The sequence below is a fragment of the Apium graveolens genome, chromosome 3 (assembly GCF_009905375.1).
Source record: "Apium graveolens cultivar Ventura chromosome 3, ASM990537v1, whole genome shotgun sequence".
NCBI classification, from domain to species: domain Eukaryota; kingdom Viridiplantae; phylum Streptophyta; class Magnoliopsida; order Apiales; family Apiaceae; genus Apium; species Apium graveolens.
In genome coordinates this window covers 273,417,709-273,427,176 of record NC_133649.1, presented here as the reverse complement: position 1 = coordinate 273,427,176, position 9,468 = coordinate 273,417,709, and the positions used below count along the sequence as shown (strand labels likewise).

General features: G+C 38.1%; 1 non-coding gene across 1 annotated transcript; it reads right to left on the bottom strand.

Moving 5' to 3' along the window:
• Positions 1-8,212: 8,212 nt before the first annotated feature.
• Positions 8,213-8,319, bottom strand: LOC141716265 (small nucleolar RNA R71). Its single transcript, XR_012572980.1, has one exon. It is a non-coding gene; the product is annotated as a small nucleolar RNA R71 (small nucleolar RNA).
• Between the last annotated feature and the right edge of the window lie 1,149 nt (positions 8,320-9,468).

The following is a 9,468-nucleotide window of genomic DNA, read 5'->3' as shown; positions in this document are numbered from 1 at the left end:
GCTGAGGAGGAGTATACTAGGTTTCTGGGTAAGCCGATTTTGAAGGAGAGAGGATTCTTACCATCGGGGAGGGATGGTGAGTTGTTGCCAATGATTGCTGAGTAAGGTTGGATCGCTTTCTATGAGTCACCCGAGGCACTTCCGATGAACGTTGTTCGCGAGTTCTATGCGAATGCGAAGGCTGAAAAGAATGGGTTTTCTGTTGTGTGGGGGATGACGGTGGATTATCACCCTGAGGAGATTCAGCCGTGTGATTGGGCAGCGACAGAGGAAGCCCACGGAGGAGAATTGGAACGAGAAGATCTGCTGAAGATTTTGACTTGGATTTGATTTGTGTTATTCTCTGTAGGCCGGGCACGGTTTGGACGTTCAAGACTGGGATGAACGAGTATCATTATTTTCCGGTGATTGCGATGAATAGGTATGCCCGTGCATGGAATGCCTTTATTTATGCTAATATTCTGCCTACTTCACATGCATATGAGGTCACAGTTGAGCGAGCACAGTTGTTATGGGGTATTTTGAATGAGGAGTACTATATGAACCTTGGTGAGTTCATCTACCAAGGAATTCTGAAGTTTTTGAGGGGAGCTAAGCACATGAACATCCCTTATGCATCCACGGTTACAAAACTTTGCCGAGCAGTGGGAGTTCAGTGGCCGTCTCACGAGCAGTTGCAGCTGCCGGCCGCTCCTATTAATTCCGGGACTCTGAAAGCGATGCATCAGTGGACTGGTGGAGAGCCCGAGGAGCATGGGCTGGGTTATCATCTTCCAGGAGGGCGTCCAGCACGCGGTGCTACCATGGCGAGACCAGGGCATGATGAGGCAGGTTCTTCTAGAGCTCAGGAGGGTGCTGGGATGGCTGATGCCCAGTATAGGAGGCTGTCGAGGAGGATGGATGCTATGTACGAGACGCAGAGCAGGTTTGCTCATGAGCTCACCCTTTCACTTGGGATTGCTTTTAGAGGCCTTGGAGCTGACATCCAGTGACCCGTTTTTGGTGAGGACTCTGCATATCCGCCTCCTGATACTCCACCCTCTGAGGGTGATGATGATGATGATCTCTCCGAGTAGGTATACCCTGTGTTCCTTTCTACTACCTTCACTGGGACAGTGAAGATTTTAAGTTTGGGGGTGGTAGTTAAGGAATATTTTGTGTGTGTCATATAGTTGCATATTCATGATAGTTTAGTTCATATAGTTGCATATTTTTATCATATAGTTTTTTTTTAATTTTATTTTATAGCTTTATTTATCATGTCATGTAGCTCATGCATATACCATGATCTATTTTGCGTTGCTTTACCAATTGATTTGTGATGTTGATGCGAGTGTAGTGATAGCGTTAAAGGATGTTGAGTCTTGTAGGTTGACGTGCATGCTAGAAACACTTGTAATTTCACTAAGTCTTAGAGAATGCTTAAGGACTAGATTGTTGTCATGGTTTGATGGTTTTCAAGGTTAATCTATTGATTATGCTTAGAATTTATAATAGGTTCTTAGTGATAAAAGACATGAAAAGAAAAATTAGAGTAAAAAGTGGAATTCATTGCTAATTGTGGCTAGGCGTCAAATGGCTAGTAGTCGGCTCGTATTTTTATGCGAGTAGTCTAGGGTTGAGCAAGATGGAGCTAAACACACTTCCTCAGAAATTTTGAAAAAAATATAGATTGAAAAAAAAAAGAAGAAAAAAAAATAAAAAAAAGAGAAGAAAAGAAAAAAATAGAGAGTTAATGCATAATTGATCACGAGTGGGCTATTTGGTATTCGAGTTATTAAGTTCTTAGGGAACTTTGTGCCTAGTGACCTAAGGCTTTTATAGTCTGGGATCCGCTAACCTAACGCTCGCTACATGGATGCCATTGCATAAGTCTTTTATGAACCTCACTCATTGCACGGTCAAATAAGCATTTGTTTGTTGTGTTAAATAAAAGCATGATTCCGTAATAAGCTCCAGTAATCTTGAAGTGTTATAAGTCATTTTGTGCCTAGAAATTTATTCTTCGTATAATCATGTGATTACCTTGAGGATAGTCGAGTTATGATAATTGATCTAGTTTCGAAGCATATCTGTTAAGCATCCGCGTACACCATATTTCCGGCTGTATGTTAGTTTGCATGATTTTATTGATCTTTATTCACCTAATGGCATTTGCTGAGATGTCGTAAGTTGGTTGGTTTGGTTGTAGTAAGGGGGATCGCTGCATTTCATATAGATTGCATTCATGCATGTTTTTGTTTTGTTTTTGAGTCTGTGACGCTTGAGGACAAACATCGATTTAAGTTTGAGGGTGTGATAAGTGGCATTATATACCACTTAGAACGTCTTATAATGGCTTGAATTGATGTCTTGAAATCAAGTATTTTGTGTATTTGATGCTTTTTTCTAGTGTTTGTGCATTTCAGGGTATTACTTGCGCTTGTGGAGAGATTTCATCAAGAATAAGCCTTGGCATGTGTTTGGCATTGCAAGTGGGAAGATAGGAGCAAAATGCAGCAAAGAACGGGAGCAAAAACAGAGTTTTTTCCAGAAGGAGTCTGAGCGCCCGCTCAGGAATGCTGAGCGACCGCTCAGGGACGGAAATTTAAATTATTATTTTTAGACTCCTGATTCTGTTAAGCTTCCAACTTCTGAGATAGCTGGGTTTTGTGGGACTCCTATATAAGTAGTTGTTAGAGACGTTTCACGTGTGTTGAATCGTAGTATTAATCGAGGAGTGAGGAGATAAGGAAGAAGACCATTTTAGCACATCGCAATGAAGAGGAAGCATATTTTCTTGTGATTCTTTATTTTGTTGTAACGTTGGATGCTAGTTTTCTTTACTTTGAACCTATTTACTCTTGTGACGTACTCTGGTTTAATATAAGTAGTTTATTTAATTATTCTCGTGTGTTATTATCATGTTTTCATATGAACCCATGGTGACGATGAGTTTGATCATGGGCTAATCGTGATCATGGGGTCGTAACGAATTTATAATGGAATTCTTTAGTTAGTTGTTTAATACCTTAGTGTGTGATGATTGTATGATATCTAGTATTGGTTGTGCTTATTCGTCTTATGTGCGTCGCGAACATATAAGATAGGGTGTTAATCTCTTTTGAAGCGACGGTGGATCTTGAGGTTTAGAACTTGCCATGCTAGCATAGGTTCATGTATGTGTGTGCATGATTAGTGGGTAACTCTAACCGTTTTACTTGCCCTGTGTAATCATAAGGAATAACTTGTGCTTAAATCGTTATGTTGTCAAATTCTGTAGACATATAGGGTTTCAACATAATTGATGCTTATTCAACTTCTATCTTAATTGTGGATGCTTGGTAGAATGGTATTAGTACAATGAAAGTGGCTTTTATCAGTTTCGTGTTGTTCGATTAATATCATCACCGTTACATGCTAAGGGTAATAACAATAACTATTGAAGGAAGTAGTAATGAAGTTATGATCTCATGTGTGTTTAATATTGTTAATTCAAGTATCAATTAAGTGCTTAATTCTCATAGTTAATTGTAGTTAAAAATTAGTTAATCAAATCTAAGTGTTATTGTCTTGACATTGAGAAGTAATTATACATTGGTGAGTGAGTGTTAATTGAACATAATTAGGCTGAGTCTCTGTGGGAACGAACTAGAAAGTATTCTATATTACTTGCGAACGCGTATACTTGCGTGTATTATTAGCGCGTGTTTTCGCCCTAAAAAATGGTCAGGAGAGGATACATCTTTATGTCTATCCAGTCTATGCCATCGCCCCGGGGTACCTCAACATCACCAGCTATAAGGGTAGGGAAGTCAGTCTCCTCCTCTGGGGGATCCTCGGTAGGGTCATCATCTGAGTCATCAATAGGTGGGTCCTCCAGCTTGGGAGTAGGGTCGCGCTCAGGGGCCATGACGTCCTCACAAGGTCTACCTCCCCCATAGGCTCCACTGGTACCTGACACAATAGGCAAGGTGTTACTAACTTAGAGGCAGAATTCCCTTGAGGGTAAGACTATCAAGACTACCCATGCAGTATGACGGCGAACTTGACTTGAGTTCTAATTTATTATTATTATTCTTTCGTCTATGTATTTTATTTCCTATCATTTCCATGATTTGATAACCTAACGCTCTGATACCTTTTTCTAATGGCACCCCAAAATTCGGGGTCAGGGATCTCGAAGGCCACGTCACCTTGAATTATGTTTAACATTTATCTCGTACAAAAATATATAAATTCTCACACCTTTATGACCCCACACTTATCAACACACACACTTACAGGTTATTATCTTGGAAACGAATAATCCTTTACTAGAGTTTATCAAATCCATAAAGTGATTAAGTCTCACCACGGGTGTAACCTTTATTTAAGGTTAGACTGACGGCCAAATATACATTTCTTCACTAATACCTTACATAAGTCATACTTTTAAATAAGCCGAACTAAAAACAACTGAAAACCAATCCAGCTTATACGATCTACTTGGGGTACTGCACCGAACATCCTACAGAACAGCTGGTCATTTCCTACCCATTTCCTAGTCGTGAGTTTCATGATAGGCATCTTGATTCACTGTTGTGTTGTGTCATTTTAATAAAAATAAGTGTGAGCTATAATTCCCAACATAATAAAGTACAGTATGAAAAACTGTATAAGATTTCATATTTGTTTCCATATACTATATATATATTTGTTTAAAATAATTTTTCTTGGTGATACACACCTCTTTTCCGAAAAAAAGTCTTTGATTGACTTATTAGTCTGCAAATACCTTAATGGTAAACTCAGCACCTAAGTTTGGGTTACAGTATTGCATCTCAATTCCAATTGGAAGAATAGGACATTTACCGAAGCTACTGCATACGATGATCAGTCGTAATACGTAAATCTGTAACCTTTTCTAATAGTAGAAGGACGACACCTTCGTATCCCGGTTATCAACCTCGCTGCATTCAGGCTATGTGTCCATTTCGGCTATGCACACACTTCACAAGTTCCTAAGTACACAGAGTACCTTCGTCAGCGGTACCTTTGGTAGTCTCCCTGGTACTCATAGTACTGGAGTCTACCCCTCCTGGTCCTTTGAAGAATCCTATCATTTCTCGAGAACTCGAACCACATCAAAGTCCCCCAAGCATTTTGCTTGTTGATAGGTACAACTCATCTCATTTATATATATGTACTTCCAATAATTTTCGGGGAAGCACTAAGATAATGTGAGTTGATCGTTGTCAACAGATAAGTATTTGAGGGGGAGTTTCTTTTGAAACTATAGTCAAAATATTTAAGGTATGTCGAGATAATTTTCTTCGACGATCTGAAAGTATTATATAATTTTATGAAACTTAAAAAATATTTTAAAATAGGTTTTATGATTTTTAAATGATATTAAATCATTTAGTAAAAATATTGAATAATTAAATAATAATTATTAAATAATTAAACCTAGAATAATTTTACATTTAAAAGATTATTTAAAATAATATTCCTCAACTAATTTATGTTTAAGTAATTAAATAAATCCTTAATATATATAAAATAATTGGTTTTAAAATTAAATAAATATAGGAGGATACTTCTCCCTTTTTAAATGAATATCTGAAATAATATTCATTGCTCGGGTAATTAAATAGAGTTGAGGGAATACAATCTATAAAATTCATTTTTGAATAAAATTCGAGGTACTTTAATATTTCGCAAGAGGACATTGAGTCCATTGGAATAAAATAGCTACGGACTTTTAATCGTCCAAAACATCTCCGAAATGATTCCCGGGTTTATACTTTATAAAAACTGACTGACTCTCGGTCTTTAAACTTATACATCACACTCTACTATAGTGTTAAATACTCTAAAATATATTCATCGTAATCTTAATTGATATTGATACGTAAAAACTCATATTTTACCATAATGGCAAACATGGAATGTGTACGAAAATAGTAAAACAATCTTCACAACACAACAGTATATAGAACAGGGTTCATGAACTTGCATGGGTGCTTTGAGGTGGAGGGTGTGGCGTCCTCCAAACCCGAGTCAGAAGTTTGGGGTCCACAACACACACACACACACACACCATATATAAACCTGTTTATATAATAATAATATATGAAATGACCCTACTTACTGTTGAGTGGAATTTATGACACTTTATAACGCTCCGTAAAGCTTTGAATTGGTGTTTTGTACTCGAGTTGTTAGTGTTTTTAACGTATTTTTGTAATTTTTTTGCATTTCAGGCATTTATCAGGAATACAGGTGAATTAGCATTATTTTGATGCTAATATGGTGTTAGAATGATGTCCAAAATAAAAGCTCATGAAAAGACCAACTCAAACCAACAAGAAAAGAAGAAGTCATAAATTTTTCCAGAGAGACGGCATGCCCGCGCTATAGTAGCGCGCGGCCGCGCCCAAAGAGCAGAATGTCAGCGCGCCCACGCTGGTAAAGCGCGCGGTCGCGCTAGGTCGGGAAAATTAAATCTGGTTTCTTCTGGAATTTTGATCCGTTGGACTTCTACTCTGCATGGGCTGCTATATATACATAACTTATGTTCGATTTTTATAACAAGATGTACCAGAGCTTAAGGAGAAGGCATAAGAAGACCGTAGAGCAAAATTCAACCAAGGCAAAGAAGATCTAGTTTATACTTGTGATTCTTTATTTTAAGTTGTAACTTTGGATGCTAGTTTTCTTATTCGTGAACCTATACTCTTGTTTCGTACTTGGCTTATTATTTAATCAGTATAAAGACTACGTTTATTATACCGTGCTTTTATCGGAACCCACGTTGATGATGAGTCCGATTATTGGCTAATCATTATCGTGGGGTTCTATTTATTTATGGATTTCTTTAGTCAATTCGTTTCGATGCCTTAGTGTATGGTGATTGTATGATAACCTAATATTGGTTGTGCTTATTCATCTTATGAGCGTCGCGAACTTATAAGTTAGTGTGTTAATCTTTAATGAAGAGAAAGTGAATTTAAGGGTTTAGAACTTTCCATGCTAGCATAGGTTCATGTATTTGATATGCATGATTTGTAGGTAATTTTAACTATCTTACTTGCCCTATGTAATCACGATAGATAACTTGTACGTTAAACCATTATGTTGTCAAATTCTATAGACATATAGGGTCTCAATATAATTGGTGTCTATTCAGATTCTATCTCTTTTGTGGATGTTTGGTAGTATGGTATTCCTACAACGAAAGTTGGCGTTTATCAGTTTCGTGTTGTTTGATTAGTGTCATCACCATTGCATGTTAAGGTTAAAGAATGAAAAGGCTATTGAATGAAGTATTTAATGAAGTTAGAATCCCATGTTTGTGTCACATATTATTCAAATCTCTTTAATTTCTTAGTTTATGTTCTTTAGTATAATCTCTTAGTTAATTCTAGTTATAAAAACCTCAATTTGTTATTCGTCTTAGCATTGGATAATAACCATACCAGTGTTGTATAGATACATTGATTGAAATTAACCTAAACCAATCCCTGTGGGAACAAACTAGAATTTATACTATATTACTTGCGATCGCGTACACTTGCGTGAATATTAGCGCGTATTTTATCCCTAACAAGTTTTTTGGCGCCGCTGTCGGGGATATCGTTGTTAAATTTTAGTTTATGTGTTTGTCATCATTGGTCGTTAAAGTTCAGTGACTCGGACATTGTTACTTACCTAATTCCTTGTCGTGTTTCAGGTACTCTAGCGAGCGTGTCTACATACGTGTTCTCGGTCTCATAAGAGAACACTGGATCAAGATGAGGAAGAAGTTGTATTCGAGGAAAAAGTTGAAAAAGAGATCTTAGTTGAGAAAGAAGAAGAAGTTCTTATTACAATAGGAGAACCAGAAGCAATTCCAAAGACTTTAATGGACTACTCTCAACCGAAGATCAGTGATATTTAGTCTAGCATTGTTCGACCAGCCATCTCGGCTAATACCTTTGAGATCAAGTCGAGCACGATTCAGATGATACAGAACTCAGTTCAGTTTTGGGGTTCTCTGACAGAAGACCCCAACATGCACATCAGAGATTTCATCGAGATCTGTGACACTTTCAAGTTCAATGGAGTTTTTGAAGATGCTATTAAGTTGAGGCTTTTCCCATTCTCTCTGCGGGATAAAGCTAAGTGCTGGTTACATTCACCACCACCAGGGTCTATCACCAAATGGGAGGATCTTGCTCAGAAATTCTTACCTATGGCGAAGACGGCTGCGATCAGAAACGCACTTACTTAATTTGCTCAGCAATCTGGAGAATCTTTATGTGAGGCTTGGGATCATTATAAGGAGATGCTTAGGAAGTGCCCTCATCATGGGATGCCTGACTGGATGATCATTAACAGTTTCTACAATGGATTGGGTGCTACTTCTAGACCCATGCTTGATGCAGCATCAGGAGGAGCCTTGTGGGCTAAAAGCTACAATGAAGCTTATGAATTGATTGAACTGATGGCTGCAAATGAATACCAGAATCCTACTCAGAGACTACCTCAGGGCAAGGTAGCAGGAATTATGGAGTTAGATACAGCTACTGCTATAGCTGATTAGCTTAAGGCTTTGACGATGAAGGTGGATTCTTTGGCTAATTACGAAGTTAATCAGATCACTAGTGTTTGTGAGCTTTGTGCTGGTGCACATGAGACGGAGCAGTGTGCTATTTCTAGTGAATCAGCTCAGTTTGTGAGCAACTTCCAGAGGTCGCAACAACCTGTGCCAGCCACCTATCATCCAGACTTCCAGAGATCACTTCATGAAGACAAAGAAGACAAAGACCAGAGCAGTCAAGAAAGTGAAGCCCTCAACTCTCAGATCCAAGTCCCCAACCAAAGCTCAAACCAAAGTTAACAAGGGAGATATCATGTACATCTGTGACATCAAGGAATTCTCAGATCTAAACCTCTATCTAGATGAACTGGAAGAAGTTAGAGGGATTGATGCTTACAGGAAACTACCTGAAAGGTTAGTATTCAAGTACAAGGGAGGAAAATAGATACAATGGCCACTTCACAGGATCCTTCAAGAAAGCCAATCTGTGTTGATAAAGGTTTATTCATCCTTCAAAAAGAACTTTGGATTCAATGTGACATCTAGAAGACTAGTTCTAAAGAAGATTGAAGAACTGAGGAGTATTAGAGCCAATGATGCACTTCCAAAGACACTAACTATTCCTTATACACGGAGTAGAGTGCATCTAAGGCCCTACAGGCTGATGGAATTCATGGATGATAAAGGAGTTAGAAGATTCTTTAGATTAGAAGACCAATTGAGCATCTCTAGCAATGAGACTCTTTTGGAAATGCAAGAAATGCTAAATCTCTCAGAATCTGATGAACTGGAATTCCACAGACAGCTCCAAAATCAGATAGAAGAAAATAACAGGAAGCTTGGAAAAAGATCCAGATCTTCAAGGAAATAGATTAATCTGCTCAGGCTAGAGGAGCACCTTGAAAATAACTGTGAGCAAATCT